This window comes from Pinus tabuliformis, chromosome 8, assembly GCF_031772625.1.
Source record: "Pinus tabuliformis cultivar Carrire ecotype Pingquan chromosome 8, CPIR1, whole genome shotgun sequence".
NCBI lineage: Eukaryota > Viridiplantae > Streptophyta > Pinopsida > Pinales > Pinaceae > Pinus > Pinus tabuliformis.
Window position 1 is genome coordinate 959142286 of NC_142294.1, and position 8742 is coordinate 959151027.

The window sequence follows — 8742 nt, forward strand, 5'->3', positions numbered from 1 at the left end:
TCTTAAGGTAAACTGTCCCTGATTCACCTGATGACTTTTATTTGGTCTTTGTTCGCTCCTCCTTGCTGCATCAAGATAACTTTTAGAGGTAGAAGCTTGAGATGTTTCTCCATTATATCCCAGACCTGTCTTGATCAGAGGAGAACGCTGCACATTGATAATCTCATCCAAGGTTTCATATCCTTTAACAAATTTAAGATTAATTGCTTTTGTTTTCTCAATCTCCTTTCTAAGACAAACAATCTCACATTCCAATTTTTCAAGATGTTTTTCCTTTTCTGCCAGTTGACATTGTAGAGAATCAATAATAGCACTTTTCTCTTCTAAGAAAACTTTGAGATTATTCATTTCTTCATAAAAGCCTTCTACATCTATAGCATCCATGTAGTCATCATCTTCAAAATCCATTAAAATTTTATATCTATAACCCTGTTCATCTTCGTCACTATTTGAAAGACCATCACTATCTTCATGAGTGTAATAGCTTTTCTTCTTTTCATTCTGTTTCTTGTTCCATTTAACAGGTTCCTTTCCCTTGTCATTCTTATCTTTGTGAGGACATTTGGCAGCATAATGACCTACTCTTCCACAAGCAAAGCATTTAAAAGGTAACTTACCTCTGAACCTTCCAGAACCCCTTTGAAGATTTCTGACAAAATTTGATTCTTCTTCTTCATCTTCTGGCACGTGACTTGCTTCATAATAATCTTCTTTGCCTGAAGCCTTGAAAGCAGCTTCTCTTCTGTCTGATGGACCTCCTTTTCTCATTTCATAAGCAGTTAGAATTCCGTGAAGCTGAGACATAGTAAGAATCCGTAGATTTTCTTTTTCTTCTATTGCAGACACTTTAGATTCAAATTTGGGGGACAATGATCTTAGAACCTTTTCAACCACAATAGCCTCTTTTATTTCTTCACCCAAGTTTTTCATGCAATTAACAATCTCATCTACCCTAAGGAAATAGTTAGCCACACTTTCATCATTATACATTCTGAGAGTCTCATACTTAATCCTAAGAGTTTGAAGTTTAGCACGCTTTACCTGTTCGTCTCCTTCATAGCTCGTGACAATTTTGTCCCATATTTCTTTTGCGGATTTATAGTGCATTACCTTCATGAATTCCGATTGGGATATACATCCTAATAGGGTACTGACTACTTTCGCATTTGTTTCATACTTCTTTTTCTCGGCTACATCTGTAGGAGTAGCTGAAGGAAAAGTGTAGCCTGTCTCTACGATGTCCCAAACTTCTATACCAAGAGATTGAAGATAGGCAGTAACTCTAACCTTCCAATAATTGAAGTTTGTCCCATCAAAAACCGGTGGCCTGATTGATGCTTCTCTCTCGTAGTTGCTCATGATGAACGATCTACCTTCAAGCGATCAAGCTTCTCTGAAGGACCTGCTCTGATACCAATTGTTGGAAATAATACTGAGAGGGGGGGTGAATCAGTATTATCAGATCAATAAAACTTTTTCAATACTCAGAAACATATACGCTACTTCAGTTAAGTGAACCAGCGTGTACACGCTACTATGTCTAAAGCAACCAGCGTATAACTAGAAATCTTATGATTCAGTTAGTTTATCTTCAGTAAATGCATCATGACATTATTAACCATATTAAAAGTAAACAGGTGTAGTATAACAGAACAGATCATCACACAAAAGCCACACACATGAACACCATGATATAAGGTGGAAATCCAATGTGGGTGAAAACCACCTGCTGCAAGTCGTCTCTATCTTTCTTTAATAAGAAACTTGAATTTACAATCTTTTGTACTGGTGCAGCCTTATACCAGTACGCAGGCTACAACCTGCAGAAGGCTACAACCTTCTCTCATTTTCCAAACTCTCCTAGAAGGGAGCTCCAACCCCCTTTGCTCTTGTACTAGCTAAGATGTAGATGCTGGCCTACAATCTTCTTTCCTTCAGGTACCACTTTTCATCAATTTTCAAACTGGATACTCCTGAAGCACAATATTTCAATCTGAAGACCACGATTCATTCACTTTTCATAGCGAATCATAGAAGCACAAAACAACCAATACTAGCATCATCAAACTTTGAATCACTGAACCACTGAAACCCTGTCAACACCCAGTCACCAGAACACAGAGTAGACTACAGAACCCTGCAATAACAGACAGACCCAACTACAACCCAAAAATTAAGCTTCAAAAGATATACGCTACTTCAATGAAACAAACCCGCGTATACACGTGCTTTTACCGAAGCCAACCTGCATACAGATCTAAAAATAATTTATCATAACTTGCAGTTGTACCAGTCATCAGTCATACTCAGAACATAACATTGCGTCAGTATGCAGATCTTAAAAATATGCGTAATCAACCATATACCGATAGTTCATTTCAAACGATTTGATCCCGATCTATCCTTCCATCAACCGATGTGATCTCTCCTTAGCTCAGATCAAGCAATGTATCGTCAACCCAGAACCTGCATACTAGATCTCTTTCTTCATTAGATATTCAAGACTTTTTCGATACACAAGCCTAATGATCTTCTTCTCCTTATATAGCATTAGGCCCTCCTCAATACCACGGGCCAAAACCATAGTAATACAATACCATCAACTTCAAAACTCGGGATCAACACGACTGTCGAGATACCTTGGTACAAAAACATAGGCTCAAGTACCAAGGACTAACTACCACGGACCAAAGGGAAGCTTCTCGACATGTACGCTCTTTTCTGTTCATGAAACTGCGTGTATACGGGACTTCGTATATAGAAAGCCTGCGTATCCGCGACTTAGTATATAGCGTACCAGCGTGTATACGCATCTTGGGCTTAATGAACCTACGTATATGAAATTTCTCTTCATTCTTGTAGTCTGGACTGAGATCTGTCATCAAAGAGAGTTGCCATCAAGGACAACCCCTGTACCGTAGCACCACACATGTGCCAAAATGCCAACAATCTCCCGCTTTGGACTTGATGGCAACCCCAAGATCCTTAGAATCATTCTCCAGGGCTGTGCTCCCCCTGTGAATGTGTTGATATCTCTGCTCTGCTGTGCTGAACATGCTCCCCCTGACTGTAGGCAAGATCTGCAAAAGATGTTCTTCAAAAAGAACCAAGACTTATACATCATAAAGGACCTTCCTATCACCAAAAGACTCAATACATACATCCATACTCCCAACCAAGAGGGGATACATCAGAAAGTTACATATAACAACCAATTACATTACATCATTCATCCCAGACATAGTGGGGAAACCAACATAGGTCGTTACATGACCTTGACACTATAGAAGAGATATCGCAAAAGAGATACATGACATAGAGACGAAAGAACTAGACCAAGACTTATGAAAGTCACCAGCAGCATCTGATAATCATCTTTTTAGATCAGCAACCAAGATTTCCTTCTGTGCTCCTTCTTCAACAATAGTTGTGAACTAGGACCAAAAGCATCTAAATGCCAACAATGCTTTCTTAGACTTTAAGCTGCTCCCCCTGAAACTGTGCCTGCTACTCCCCCTGAAACTGTGCCTGAAGGACTCTGTCATACCCATCTCAGACCTTCTCCAATCAGAATCTGCCCTTGCTATTCAGAACTCCATATACGCGACTTCACCTGCATAAATCAGCGTATGTACGCGGATATCCCTTATACAACACGCGTACACCAACTTTTCTTTAGAACAGACAAGCTTCAACAGCAGGATGAAGCATCAACTACTCCCAGCTTCTGTCTGAGATATTCAAAAGTCTCCCTGGGCAGTGGTTTTGTGAGAATATCAGCAACTTGTTCTTTAGAAGGAACATACTCCAACTTGACCTTTTGTTCAAGCACTTGTTCCCGGAGGAAGTGATACTTGATTGGTATGTGCTTGGTCTTTGAATGCATGACTGGATTCTTTGAAATGTTGATTTCACTTGTATTATCACATAAGATAGAGACAGGTGAAGTGCAAGTGATTTGAAAATCCTGCAAGGTCTACATCATCCAAAGAAGTTGTGTGCAACAAGATGCCACAGCCACATATTCTGCTTCAGCTGTAGATAAAGCAATCGAACTTTGTTTCTTGCTGAACCAAGATACTAATCTGGAACCCATGAAGAATGCACCACCACTTGTGCTTTCCTGTCATCCACACTTCCGGCCCAATCTGCATCTGTGTAAGCATGAAGAGTGAGATCTGTATCTCTAGGATACCATAGGCCATAGTTTTGAGTCCCTTGAAGATACTTGAAGATTCTTTTGACTGCCTGAAGATGAGTTTCCTTTGGGTTGGCTTGAAATCTTCCAACAATTCCTACTGCATGCATAATGTCTCATCGGGTACCTGTCAAATAAAGCAAAATCCCAATCATGGATCTATAAGTTGGTTGATGAACTGCTGCTGATTCATCATTTGTACTGAGGCTGCATCCTGTAACCATGGGGGTACATACTGGCTTTGAATCTTCCATGCCATACTTCTTCAAGATCTGCTTGAGGTACTTGGTTTGAGACAAGAAAATACCTCCTTCGTTTTGTTGGATTTGCAATCCAAGAAAGTATGTCAATTCTCCAAGTAATGACATTTCAAATTCTTTCTGCATAACCAAGGCAAAGTTTTGACTCATAGCCTCTTCATTGCTGCCAAAGATAATATCATCTACATACACAACAAGTATTAGCAATTTATTATTTTCAACTTTCATATAGAGATTGCTATCTGCTGATCCTTTTGAAAAGCCTTGTTGGTGAAGATATTTGTCCAACTGATAGTACCAAGCCCTTGGAGCTTGTTTGAGACCATAGAGAGCCTTTTTCAATCTGCATACAAGGTTTGGATCATTCCCAAGAATGAAACCATCTGGCTGCTCAATGTATACTTCTTCTTCTAAGTCTCCATTCAGAAAGGCTGATTTCACGTCCATTTGAAATACCTTGAAGTTTTGAAAACTTGAGAAAGCAAGGAACATTCGGATGGCCTCAAGTCTTGCAATAGGAGCAAAGGTCTCTTAAAAATCTATTCCTTCTTGCTGTGCATACCCTTTACAAACAAGTCTGGACTTGTTTCTAATTACTTCTCCATTTTCATTCAATTTATTTTTGAAGACCCATTTTGTCCCTATGACATTCTTATCTTTTGGTCTAGGAACTAATTCCTAAGTGTTGTTCTTTTCGATCTGCTCAAGTTCTTCATCCATTGCTTTGACCCAACATTCATCTTTGCATGCCTCTTTCACGTTTTGTGGTTCAGTGGAAGAGAGTAATGCTAAATAGCTTGAAGCTTCTGCAATTGTTCTTCTTGTTTGTACTCCTGCTTCTTTCTGTCCCACAATCTGAGATTCTGGATGATTCTTCTGGACATATCTGGATGGAGTCTTCTCTTCTATTCTTGTCTGCTCCTCTGGTTCTTCTTGAGGTTCTTCTTCTTCTTGAGTTTCTTCTTCATCATTCTATCTTTGAGGGTAGCCTTCATCTTCTTCGATGTCTTCATGATGAACTTGCCTAGGAATGTATCCCTTCTCATCAACCACAACATCAATGCTGTCAACAATTCTGCCAAGTCTTTTATTGTAGCACTTGTATGCTTTGCTATGTGGAGAATAACCAAGAAGAATGCCTTCGTCTGCTCTTGGTTCAAGTTTGCCAAGTTTCTCATCAATATTCTTAATATAACATTTGCTCCCAAATATTTTGAAGTGCTTCACCCAAGGAGTCTTACCACACCAGAGCTCATGAGGAGTTTGAGTGTTGTTTACTCGGACATTTGTTTTGTTGAGAATAATAACTGCAGCATGTGCAGCTTCACCCCAGAAAGTTGCGGGAGTACCTGATTCATCAAGCATAGCACGAGCCATTTGTTGGATTGTTCTGTTCATTCTTTCCACAACTCCATTTTGCTGAGGAGTTCTAGCTGTAGAGAATTCTCTTCTTATCCCATGTTCTTCACAGAAATCGAAAAATTCATTTGAGGTAAACTCCCCACCTCTATCAGATCTGAAGCACTTAATCTTATGTCCTGATTCATTTTCAGCCAAGGCTTTGAAGGATTTGAATTTTTCGAATGCTTCATCTTTATGCTTCATAAGTCCTAACCAGACAAACCTGGAGAAATCGTCAATGAATAATATCAAATATTCTTCTCCTCGAGGTGTCCTTTTTCTGAATGGACCACATGTATCTGTATGTACTAGCTCAAGAGGCATGCTAGCTGATCCTTCCTTCTCAGGAAAATTAGTTCTGGCTTGCTTTCCAAACTGACATGATTTGCATATGGTGTTGTCTGGAATTTTGATATCTGGAAGATAACGAACTGCCTGATATTTGCATGCTTTCCTTATTTGTGGAAAGCTTACATGCCCCAACCTCCGATGCCATAGCCAGTGTTCATCATTCTTGCTTAAATAACATTGTTGTTGTCTTTCTTCAAATATGTATAGATTATTTGGAGTCCTTCTTCCTTTGATCATTGTTTCACCTGTATCAAGATCACGAACACAACATCCATTTGATCTAAATATTACCTCTGTTCCTTGATCGCACATCTGACTGACACTCAGAAGATTATGCTTCAATCCATCAACATACAGAACATTTCCAGCTTTGACCTTCTCTTTCAACGGAGCAACGCCTTTTCCTTTTATGGCTGCAGAGATATCGTTTCCAAAAGAAACTTACTTTCCCTTTTCTAATGCGGTATATGATTCAAGTTTTTCTTTGTCCCCTGTCATATGTTTCGAACATCCGCTGTCAATGTACCATAGACTTTCTTGACCTTCTGCATAAAAGGCTATCCCACATCTTTCTGGTTGCGGTTCCTTTATTCTCCATGTTCTGACATTTGAGGTTTGTTCCTTCTGAGTTGTCTTCCAGAACCTGCTCCTGCATTCAGAGTCTTCATGACCAAAGTTATTACAAATAGAGCATTCAACTTTTTTTTCAAGAACCGAAAAGTTGTTATAAGTCCTTTTCATGGTTCCAGTCATACTTCTTTGCTTTTGAGCTTCTCTAGTCATGATTCTCTTGTAGGCAACACATTGAGCTGCTTTGTGACCAAAGTTATGGCAAGAAAAGCATTGGCCATTAAAGAAATTTCTCCGATAATCAGATCTATCATCCAACCGATTGTAGCTTCTATTGACATCCATTCTTGGGGAAAATTGGGAAGATTTTACCTGTGGCTGATTGTAGCTTATGTTTTTCCTTAAGGCCGCTTGTCCCCGAACTTCTTGATAGTCTTTATTTGTTCTTGAGGTAAACTGTCCCTGATTCACCTGATGACTTTTATTTGGTCTTTGTTCGCTCCTCCTTGCTGCATCAAGATAACTTTTAGAGGTAGAAGCTTGAGATGTTTCTCCATTATATCCCAGACCTGTCTTGATCAGAGGAGAACGCTGCACATTGATAATCTCATCCAAGGTTTCATATCCTTTAACAAATTTAATATTAATTACTTTTGTTTTCTCAATCTCCTTTCTAAGACAAACAATATCACATTCCAATTTTTCAAGATGTTTTTCCTTTTCTGCCAGTTGACATTGTAGAGAATCAATAATAACACTTTTCTCTTCTAAGCAAACTTTGAGATTATTCATTTCTTCATAAAAGCCTTCTACATCTATAGCATCCATGTAGTCATCATCTTCAAAAGCCATTAAAAGTTTATATCTATAACCCTGTTCATCTTCGTCACTATTTGAAAGACCATCACTATCTTCATGAGTGTAATAGCTTTTCTTCTTTTCATTCTGTTTCTTGTTCCATTTAACAGGTTCCTTTCCCTTGTCATTCTTATCTCTGTGAGGACATTTGGCAGCATAATGACCTACTCTTCCACAAGCAAAGCATTTAAAAGGTAACTTACCTCTGAACCTTCCAGAACCCCTTTGAAGATTTCTGACAAAATTTGATTCTTCTTCTTCATCTTCTGGCACGTGACTTGCTTCATAATAATCTTCTTTGCCTGAAGCCTTGAAAGCAGATTCTCTTCTGTCTGATGGACCTCCTTTTCTCATTTCATAAGCAGTTAGAATTCCGTGAAGCTGAGACATAGTAAGAATCCGTAGATTTTCTTTTTCTTCTATTGCAAACACTTTAGATTCAAATTTGGGGGACAATGATCTTAGAACCTTTTCAACCACAATAGCCTCTTTTATTTCTTCACCCAAGTTTTTCATGCAATTAACAATCTCATCTACCCTAAGGAAATAGTTAGCCACACTTTCATCATTATACATTCTGAGAGTCTCATACTTAATCCTGAGAGTTTGAAGTTTAGCACGCTTTACCTGTTCGTCTCCTTCATAGCTCGTGACAATTTTGTCCCATATTTCTTTTGCGGATTTATAGTGCATTACCTTCATGAATTCCGATTGGGATATACATCCTAATAGGGTACTGACTGCTTTCATATTTGTTTCATACTTCTTTTTCTCGGCTGCATCTGTAGGAGTAGCTGAAGGAAAAGTGTAGCCTGTCTCTACGATGTCCCAAACTTCTGTACCAAGAGATTGAAGATAGGCAGTAACTCTAACCTTCCAATAATTGAAGTTTGTCCCATCAAAAACCGGTGGCCTGATTGATGCTTCTCTCTCGTAGTTGCTCATGATGAACGATCTACCTTCAAGCGATCAAGCTTCTCTGAAGGACCTGCTCTGATACCAATTGTTGGAAATAATACTGAGAGGGGGGGTGAATCAGTATTATCAGATCAATAAAACTTTTTCAATACTCAGAAACATATACGCTACTTCAGTTAAGTGAAC